Source organism: Anas acuta, chromosome Z, assembly GCF_963932015.1.
Source record: "Anas acuta chromosome Z, bAnaAcu1.1, whole genome shotgun sequence".
Lineage (NCBI taxonomy): Eukaryota > Metazoa > Chordata > Aves > Anseriformes > Anatidae > Anas > Anas acuta.
Genome location: NC_089017.1, coordinates 19,181,096 through 19,190,104, shown reverse-complemented (window position 1 = coordinate 19,190,104; position 9,009 = coordinate 19,181,096). Strand labels below are relative to the sequence as shown.

At 41.8% G+C, this 9,009-nt stretch overlaps 1 long non-coding RNA gene across 1 annotated transcript in view; it reads left to right on the top strand.

Moving 5' to 3' along the window:
• Window positions 1-2,368: 2,368 nt before the first annotated feature.
• The window catches only part of LOC137848227 (uncharacterized), a 70,925-nt gene continuing 64,284 nt past the window's right edge, over window positions 2,369-9,009 (top strand). The window contains exons 1-2 of the long non-coding RNA XR_011091229.1: window positions 2,369-2,497; window positions 6,801-8,744. This is a non-coding gene — a long non-coding RNA (uncharacterized lncRNA). The remainder of the gene's footprint in view (window positions 2,498-6,800; window positions 8,745-9,009) is intronic.

Here is a 9,009-nt window from a genome sequence, read left to right as displayed (position 1 = left end):
AGACTGACAGTGTTATATTTCTGGCCAGACTGGAATGAGGAACTCTCAGAATCTTTCCTGGAAGAAAAGGCATGTGATGTTGTCATTTTTCTAAATCAGGTAGTTTTGGACACTTTAAAATTATGCCTCAGGCTCCTAGTTGCTCTGCAAATAAAAATGCAGCTGGAATATTGAGTTACCTATTTTGCTGAACCCTACATTACACAAGTAACTATTTAACAAGAACTGAATCCCAGACTCAGCTTCCCATCTATGTTATGGTCTTTTTACCATTTTGATGGTTAAAATGGCTACATATGCTGACACACACTCAGCTGCACCCACAGCTACATATGAATGTATACAGGCTTTCATTCCTAAAAGACATATACATTATGTCTATATATTTTTATTTTTATTTTTTTACAAGTGAATTCAGGCAGCAGGAAAAAATATGTTGTTTTACACATGGTGATTGTGGTGATCTCCTCTTGACAACAGTAGATCAGTCATGCAAAGAGTCAACGGTCAGCCTTTCTTGTAGTAGCTAATTTTGTAGTAGCTTTTTTGTAGTGTTAATAGAAACACCCCAGTCCAAATGCTGATCATATGGACATCAGTGGCAGTTCTGTCACTGACTTCAGAGCAGCAAGGAATTGGCCCTAAATTTCAATTTGCACTCCATCCTTGTTAGTTTTGTCTCTGCATATATTTAAATTGTTGGAAACTGTAAGAAAAGCACTGGGGGTAAAAGACATAATAAAGTGGTTTAATTTATTTCTGGGTCTATCAAACATTTGTGCTGATAGTATTTTTATGTTCTTAGTTTTTATTTTAAAATAAACAATAACACTGTGATGGGAGATCTCTAATTTCCTGTTAATAGAGTTTAAATTGAAAAGCATTTTTCAATGGGAATGCTGCCCATTTAAATTATGGATGGCAATTTTGTTCCATTTTTAAGCTCTACTCTTCTGGCTGGAGATCCTTGAGTCATAAGGCATTTATAGCTTCTTTAACAGTACATTACAACAACACAACTGACACTTTCATATACATCTATAAAGATGTTAAAAGTGCATTATGGTTTTAACAGAAAAGGCAAAATCAACAAGTCATGAAAGAGAGTCTGATTCACCCTCATCCCCTCCCCAGGCCTGAAACCCATGTCTGTGTCTTCTCCACAAGTGGTGATGGACTCGTGTCAGTCCATAACTAGATAAATGTTGGGATAAATGTTGAAATGAGATCCCTCGGAGACCTCTGGCCCTCAATGATGGGTCATCCCCATGGCTGTCCCCAGGGCCCTGAGTGAGTATCAGGCCCTCAGGAACTGCAGTCCAAATCCCATATGCTTTAGAGCAGAGGGGAGGTGAAGCTTCTGGATCAGGTTTATTCACCTCTCCAGTGTCCTGTTGCTTTGAAGTGGCCTGGGCTGTGCAGCTGGGTCTCTGGGCAGAACAGGGGCTGATGTTATGGCCTAATACACCTGGGACAGACACAGCTGTGGAATCCGTACGTATTCCAAGTCTCTAATTTAGGTGTACGTACCTTCCCTCTTCAGAATCAGAGATATGTATGTGCACATCAGATCAGTATCCATATCCATATCTGTTTCTGTGTCCATGCACATACACATACACGAGCCATGTGCTCAGTAAAACGCAGGAATTCATTGCAGCTGATGGGGATTTAGGGATATCTGGTAGGCAGAGGTTTGGAAAGGGCACATGGTGGGGAACAGTGCAGGGCAGAAGGGGCATCACAGGGCTATGCCAAGCTACAGGCACAGTACACTCAGGGTGTAAGGTCTTGGTCCTGCTGAAGCAAATGGAAAATCTCATACTGGCTCTAGAGCCAACATTTCACCCAGTATGAGCAAGATATTAAAGAGGAACTGATTAGAAAGAAGAAGCCCTGGTAACCAGTGACCATGGAAAGGAAAACAGGAAGAGTACATGACATCTTAATGAGGCTTTAGTTTAGCAACATGTTTTATTCTCTTAGGGACTGATGTAGTGTAAGAGTGATTCCTCAACTCTGAATTTATCTGCTTTATTGGTTTTGTGTCACTGCTGTAATTTTATTGATTTTTTTTTTTTTTTTTTAGTAGTGATACCATAAGAGGCCTCTAGAGCTAGAAACATACAGCAAGTAAACTCTTCTGCATTTATTTTACTTTGAAATTCAGGCTCCGAGTCTTAAATCTGGTGTTTCAAGGTGCACTTGGAGGCTTGTTGTAGCTTTATAAATGGCCATTAAGTGGGAATGGGAATGGGAGAATTTTGTCCCTAAGGCTCATTTTTGATGTCCCTCTGATCTGAGATTATTACCACAGTATGTTGCATCAGTCATGTTGGATATGCAGTAAATGACCTTGACTGTTAGGAAACCATTAATCAACAAATCATCAACAAGATGAAACTCAGTGTCTTTTCTTGTACTTTTGGACATGAAGGACGGTGCCTGGTTATTCCAGAGACACTATAATCAGAAGAAAAATGCTGCTGACTTCCTGGTGAGTTAGTGCTGTTTTGTTTTCGTGGTGCCACATTTTTCTGGTGAAGATGTGGAATCCTGTGAGCTGATATGACAGAATGTTTTCCTGGCTGCTCACCAGTTGCCAAGGAAATTCAAAGGCTGGAATTTCTTGATTTTATGGATGTGAACAAGTTGTTTGGGAGAGGTTGCCTGGGGCTTCAAATTGAAGGGAAATGCAAGAGCAGATTTGCTTGGAAAAGTGATTTTTAAGCATGAAAAATAGTCAAGAAACAGCGTAGTATGTGCTTCTCCTGAAGCAGTTAAGGGTTATTGTCTCTTCCATTCTCAAGAAGTGCAAGTGGACAAGGGAAGCATGTTTTATCATCCTGGAATGGGAGAAGGTTTGTATTTGTAGTCCATGCTTACTGCTTTTCGGTCCAGAGCAGTGAGATAAGGTTAGGGGGTGTTTCTGTGTTTCCCTTCTTTATGGCTCCAAGCTCAGTTCAACTTTCCTGTCACATATATTTGTATTTTACCTTTAGTAGAATTTGATCTCAAATTTTGAAATGTTTCTGCTGTTTACAAGAATGCCTTACCAGATACATCTTGTAGGAAAGGGAGAGTATCGTGAACACATGATGCAAATAGCCTTGAAATGTAGTGCTCAAGCCTGTAACATGACCCAGTGAGATGTACTCAACCCTGATATATTTTTAAAACTCTTAAGAACCAGACTTTCAGCCGATGCAGCTTTTTGAATATCTTTCTTATGTTTGCTGTTCGTGTTATCCATAAAAGTCTGCTCATCCATGCCAAACTGTAGAGAGATCCCTCTAGTTCCTCCCAATATCTTGGGATTTCATTCAGTATTGTACATTGCAGAATGGAGACTCAGAACTAGCTTGCCTGTTCTTGGAGGAGCTGGAACTGGCTGACTGATAGTCTCTGTGATGAAAGGGGTGCAGGGAACCTGTCCTCCATTTTCAGCAGGAATATTCTGAGGAACTCACAGAATCACACACGGAATCACAGAATTTCTAGGTTGGAAGAGACCTCAAGATCACTGAGTCCAACCTCTGACCTAACACTAACAGTCCCCACTAAACCATATCCCTAAGCTCTATATCTAAACGTCTTTTAAAGACTTCCAGGGATGGTGACTCCACCACTTCCCTGGGCAGCCTGTTCCAATGTCTAACAACCCTTTCGGTAAAGAAGTTCTTCCTAAGATCCAACCTAAAACTCCCCTGGCACAACTTTAGCCCATTCCCCCTCGTCCTGTCACCAGGCACGTGGGAGAACAGGCCAACCCCCACCTCACTACAGCCTCCTTTAAGGTATCTGTAGAGTGCAATAAGGACGCCCCTGAGCCTCCTCTTCTCCAGGCTGAACAAGCCCAGCTCCCTCAGCTGCTCCTCGTAGGACTTGTTCTCCAGGCCCCTCACCATCTTTGTCGCCTTTCTCTGGACCCGCTCAAGCACCTCGATGTCCTTCTTGTAGCGAGGGGCCCAAAACTGAACACAGTACTCGAGGTGCCGCCTCACCAGAGCTGAGTACAGGGGGATGATCAACACATTACATTTTGTTTTCTAAGGACCTATATCTCACTTTCTTTATGTAGTTAAATGATTTGCAGTGAATGATGGGCATAATCAATTTCATTTGCTGTTTTGTGATGCCTTGCAAATGAGTTAGCAATTTTTAGGGCAGGGCCTGTTGAATTGTTAGGTGTGCACATAACTGTGTAACAGGATGCTGCATGGTGTCTAAGGGGAAACCACATGTACACCACAGCAGATATACGTCTTCTACCCCTGGTGAAGTGGATCTCAGACTGTAGTATTTTCTAAAGGGATGCAACAGCACATCCATACTGCTGTGCTGGAGACCTGAGAAACAGAGAACACAGCACCACTAGAAGAAACACACCCCCTTTAAGGGCACTGCTAAACATGCTATTTTGCATTATGCACATTTAAAACATGACTTATAATACCGCTGTTTGACATAAACCCACTCACATTTATGGTTGGTGATGATGAAGAGAGGGACAGTGAAGGTTTCTGGTAGTAATTGCAGAGATCAGCTGATAGTTTGGCTAAGTTACAATTTCTCTAACATGCTCTGTGACTGGTGAGGTACTGCTGTAAATCAGTGAATTGCATGTGTCTGTGAGTACACACATTGAAACAATAAAGCTTGAGGCACTATTATTGAGTTGCCCTACAGGGTGATAAACCTACCTAACTCTGCTGACTGGCACAGGAGCTCAAGGAGATCAGTAGTAGGCAGTAGGCTCTGTTGGTGTTAATGGCACATCTCAAGGGCTTTCTCTAAGTTGATTTTTAAAAGCTTGCAGAACTGTAGGCTAATAGCATCCCAGTATTGGGGCATAGGAGAAGAACGAAAAAATGTATCACAAAATGTGCTCTATTAATTCAACAAATGTATTTAAGTTTTAATTATTTATAATATTTCAGAGTATATTAGTAAATGTTCTGTAGTGTATTGATAATTGTAATGAACTCTGAGTAATTCAAGACCTAATGACATCACCTTGCTATTAAGTCTTGCTTAGAAGTGGAAGAGAAAGCACCAATATGATTTCAAATAACAAAACATGATTCAGCATAAAAATGCTGGCTGGAATGGATTTCCAAAACTGTCTCCTTCAAGGTAAAGTTCTGAGTCTGTTGGTGTATCAGTGTGGTTTGGTTTTCAGGAATATTGAGTATGTCTGCTTGTCTAAATTGACAGGGCTATTTAGGATAGCTTGGACTATTGGTTTAATCAAAGTGTATGTAGTGAGAGAAGCATATTGTCCTATAATTTGTATCAAAAGGTATTTAAAACAGTATGTCAAAGCTGGAGGCTTTTTCAACTTTTGCTGTGTGTAGAAGCACACAGGAAAATCCGCAGGAACTGATGAGGTCATGGTCTTACCATTCAAATAGTGATAAAAAGGAGGTACCATGTTATAAGCATGAGAACCACAGTATGATATAATGCATTTTTATGAGGCTGTTTTGTCATCCTCAGTGTTTCCCCTAAGGTCTGTGTGTACCACTGAGGACTGTAAGCTTGCCCTCCCCAGCCCCATGAGTTACTGTGGCTCCCCTGGAGAACACACCCTTGTTGGAGGCCCCACGGTGTCTGGTGGATGCTCCTGTCTCTGTATTTATGGGAGATGTGTCATGGTCTTGCACGGACCAGGCTAGCACACCTGAATGCTGTGGGACTGCCACGGCAGGTGTAGCAGCCAGTGCTGGCACCAGCTGGGATTTGGCAGGGATTTAGCAGGGGATGCCGCTGTCTGGCGGGTCTGAAGTGCCCATCCTGCCTGACCCAGGCAATGAGCACTGTAAGCAAAAGGTCTCTGCTGTGGCAAGCCAAAGCTGGCTCCTTGATGGGGCACCTTGGCTTCCCACCAAGCCAGCTGGGGCGGTGAAAGTGGCCACCATAGCTCTGGGTGCTGACATGCAGCTGCACCCGGGACATCTTTCCGTGGTTGTCTTGTGCCACCTGCTTCGTGGTGCTGCCCTTTGCTTCCACCTTAGCACTCTCGTGGAGAGATCACTAACACGTACCAATTATACATAGATCGATACACCATAAAGGATGATCATTAGGAAGATAAGACCTCCCTAGCTCATTGGCAATTATTTTATGATATTTCTGATTAATGATTCCATTTTAGCCATTTCAGTGCTCAGCAGTCCTCATTTGTTAGTGTTGATTATGGGAGCCCATGCCTTGCCTGAATCTGAGTAATTTTGACCAACAAATGTGAATTAAAATCAATAGAAATGTCATTAGCATCCCAGTGCCATGAAAGATAATACGACCATTTCTCATGCATTCAGTTTATTAAAATTTGCTAAAGTGTGAAATATGTATGACAAGTAATGATGTTTTAATCTTTCGCCAAGGTAACAATTGAAAGCTGATTGATTCCATTCAGTAATTATAAAATCAAAATGATGGAAGATTGTAATCAAGAAGGATTCTGTCTCATACTTTGTCACGCCTCCATGCAAGATAAAATTCTCATTTGTAACATCTCTTTTATCTGAAAAGAAATCAAACTCCTATTTGCCCCAGTTTAAATCTCATGGCTAGTTAGATAATAACCCTTTTTTTCTTTTCTTTTTTTTTTTTTTTGAATTCCGATAGCAGCCTGCACCCAGTGAGGGGTTGTACCCTTGTGTATGTGTGTATGCCACAGTTCCTTACAAGCTCTTTATTCATCTCTGCACATCCTCACACAGAACCAGGTTGAGAAGATGGCTGTGTTGCATGCATATTCACTTTTCGTACCATGTCCCTCCTTCCCAACTCAGGTGCCACCCCATGGACATTGCCCAGCTCAGCCTCCACCTGCACCACTGGATATGAGAAGCGATGAGTCCCATTTTGTCCATCTTCACCATCCTCGAGGGCTGGTGACAGGGGCTGCAGGCTCCCCATGCCCCTGCCAGAGATGTGCCCTCTGACCAGCTGAGGGATGTCACACCTGCTGCTGAGGCACCAGCTGCTGAGCACCTGGAGATGCATGCTGGCCAAGAGGCCAAACCTCCAAGGCTACCCCTGAGTATTTTGAATGAAGTTACTCTGAGGAGATGAAGCTCTGCTCTCAGGTGGCATTTTACCATAATAGCAAGGGACTTGGGAAACCTGATTTTGTTCCTGGCCCTGCCATTTATCTTCTGCACAGCGCTGGGCAAGTCCTTTCTCCATGCACATCCCTCTTCTGAATTAATGGCGGAAGAGATGACTTATGGCAATGATGGGGTTGGTTGGGTCTACATTGTATGCGTACAATAAACAGCAACTGCAGAAAGGCTTGACTTTTATTTATTTATTTATTTTTATTTTTATTTTTTAGATCTGCTTGGCCAGATCTAGTGTTAACTAGAGATGGAAATGTGTGGTATGTTGAGGTTTCTCCACTTCTACTCTCTCCTTACCTTCACTGGAAAATTGAGTCTCATCAGCTGGGGAGCAGAAACAAGAGGACACAGCAAATCCCAACCTGCCAATGCAACTAGAGCATTAGTTAAAAATGTTCTGAAACCCACGCAGAGAGTCAAAATAAACCCCAGCTTATCTCTCTGCTTGCTTTAGATGGTAAGAATTTGTTGTGGACTAGACCTCTACTCAGAGATGTCCTGCAGTAGAGAGCAATGCTTCCTTTCTGGACAGCTGGACAGCTTACTTCTGACATCCACGTTTGGGAAACACTCAGCTATATGTAAGTGCAGAAGCATGTCTCTGCGAAACATTGACATTTTCGGGTAGGCTGAGTACTCTGCAATGAAATCCAAGATACAGTGCAGCCAGTGGGTGGCCTCTGACAAATTTTAATGGGCTCTGGAATAGGGCCCAACCATATCACAAAGAACGGGAGAAGGAGGCTTTGGTTTAGCCAAATATCTGAGCATGTGCTTAACCATTGAAATTAATGAGAATTAAGCATATAATTGAGTCTTCTGCTGACCCTTTCCTTAACCACTAAGTAAAAAATACTGTCCTGCAGACACTCTACTTAAAAGGGGGATATGCCTTTTATATGACAAAGGGGGACATGGCATTTAAAACAGCAGATTCATTTGATTTTCTAGTGACATAGAAAAAGCAGAATTTGGCCCTATGTTCTTTGGAACAAGGAAACTTTGAATTATTACTAGATGCATCTTCTCACTGCATCATTTTGCATGATGCAGGTTAATGGCTGCCTGCTAGGAAAGATACCTTCCCTGCTTCAGTCATCTAACAGGATTCTTGGCATTCAGCTCATCAGAGGGGTTGTTTTTTTCAACCATATTTCTGTAGGAATGCATCTTTTAAGTATCCTGCTGCATTGTTTTGATGCAACCCTCATATCTTTTCAGCTTATTGTTTCTGCAATTCCTTTTCTCTGTATATCAAGCTATGTTGCTGGGTGTGCTTTTTCTAGCAAATCTTCAAGGAAGATTAGGGAAAAAAAAAAAAAAAAAGCTAATATATCTTATGCCTTGAAAATTTCAGGGTCAAAACAGATTTTAAGCGTTGATCTTCTTGCACTCACTGATGAATCTTTTTGACCAAGCAGCTGGTGTATCAGATCTAGCTGGCAGCACACAGAGCACATTAGGAAAACAAAGAGAGTGTGAGATTAAGCTGAAAAGAGGCAAGAGAGGCATTTTCTCACTGTTCTGCATGAAGGCAGAAGATGCTTCGAGAGGATACAGCCTCGATTTTCTTATTGGAACTATGGCCTCTTCCCCCCATCAGATTATTCAAAGGTAAATTTGCTTTTCACTTTCTCAAACAGACCATTTCCCCCTCACTGGTATACTTATTTATTAGTAACATTATTTGTAAAATGCTAACTTCATTGCCTGCACTGTTATGATGTTATCTCTATGTGCTTCTGTGAGAATGTAACAATGTCATGAAGAAAAATGATGTAAAAATGATGTGGGTACATAAAATGGGATTGACAAAATGTAATAAATCACTGCTGGGCTGAAGAACAGAGCTGCATGTGTAATGAAATACTTTGGCATT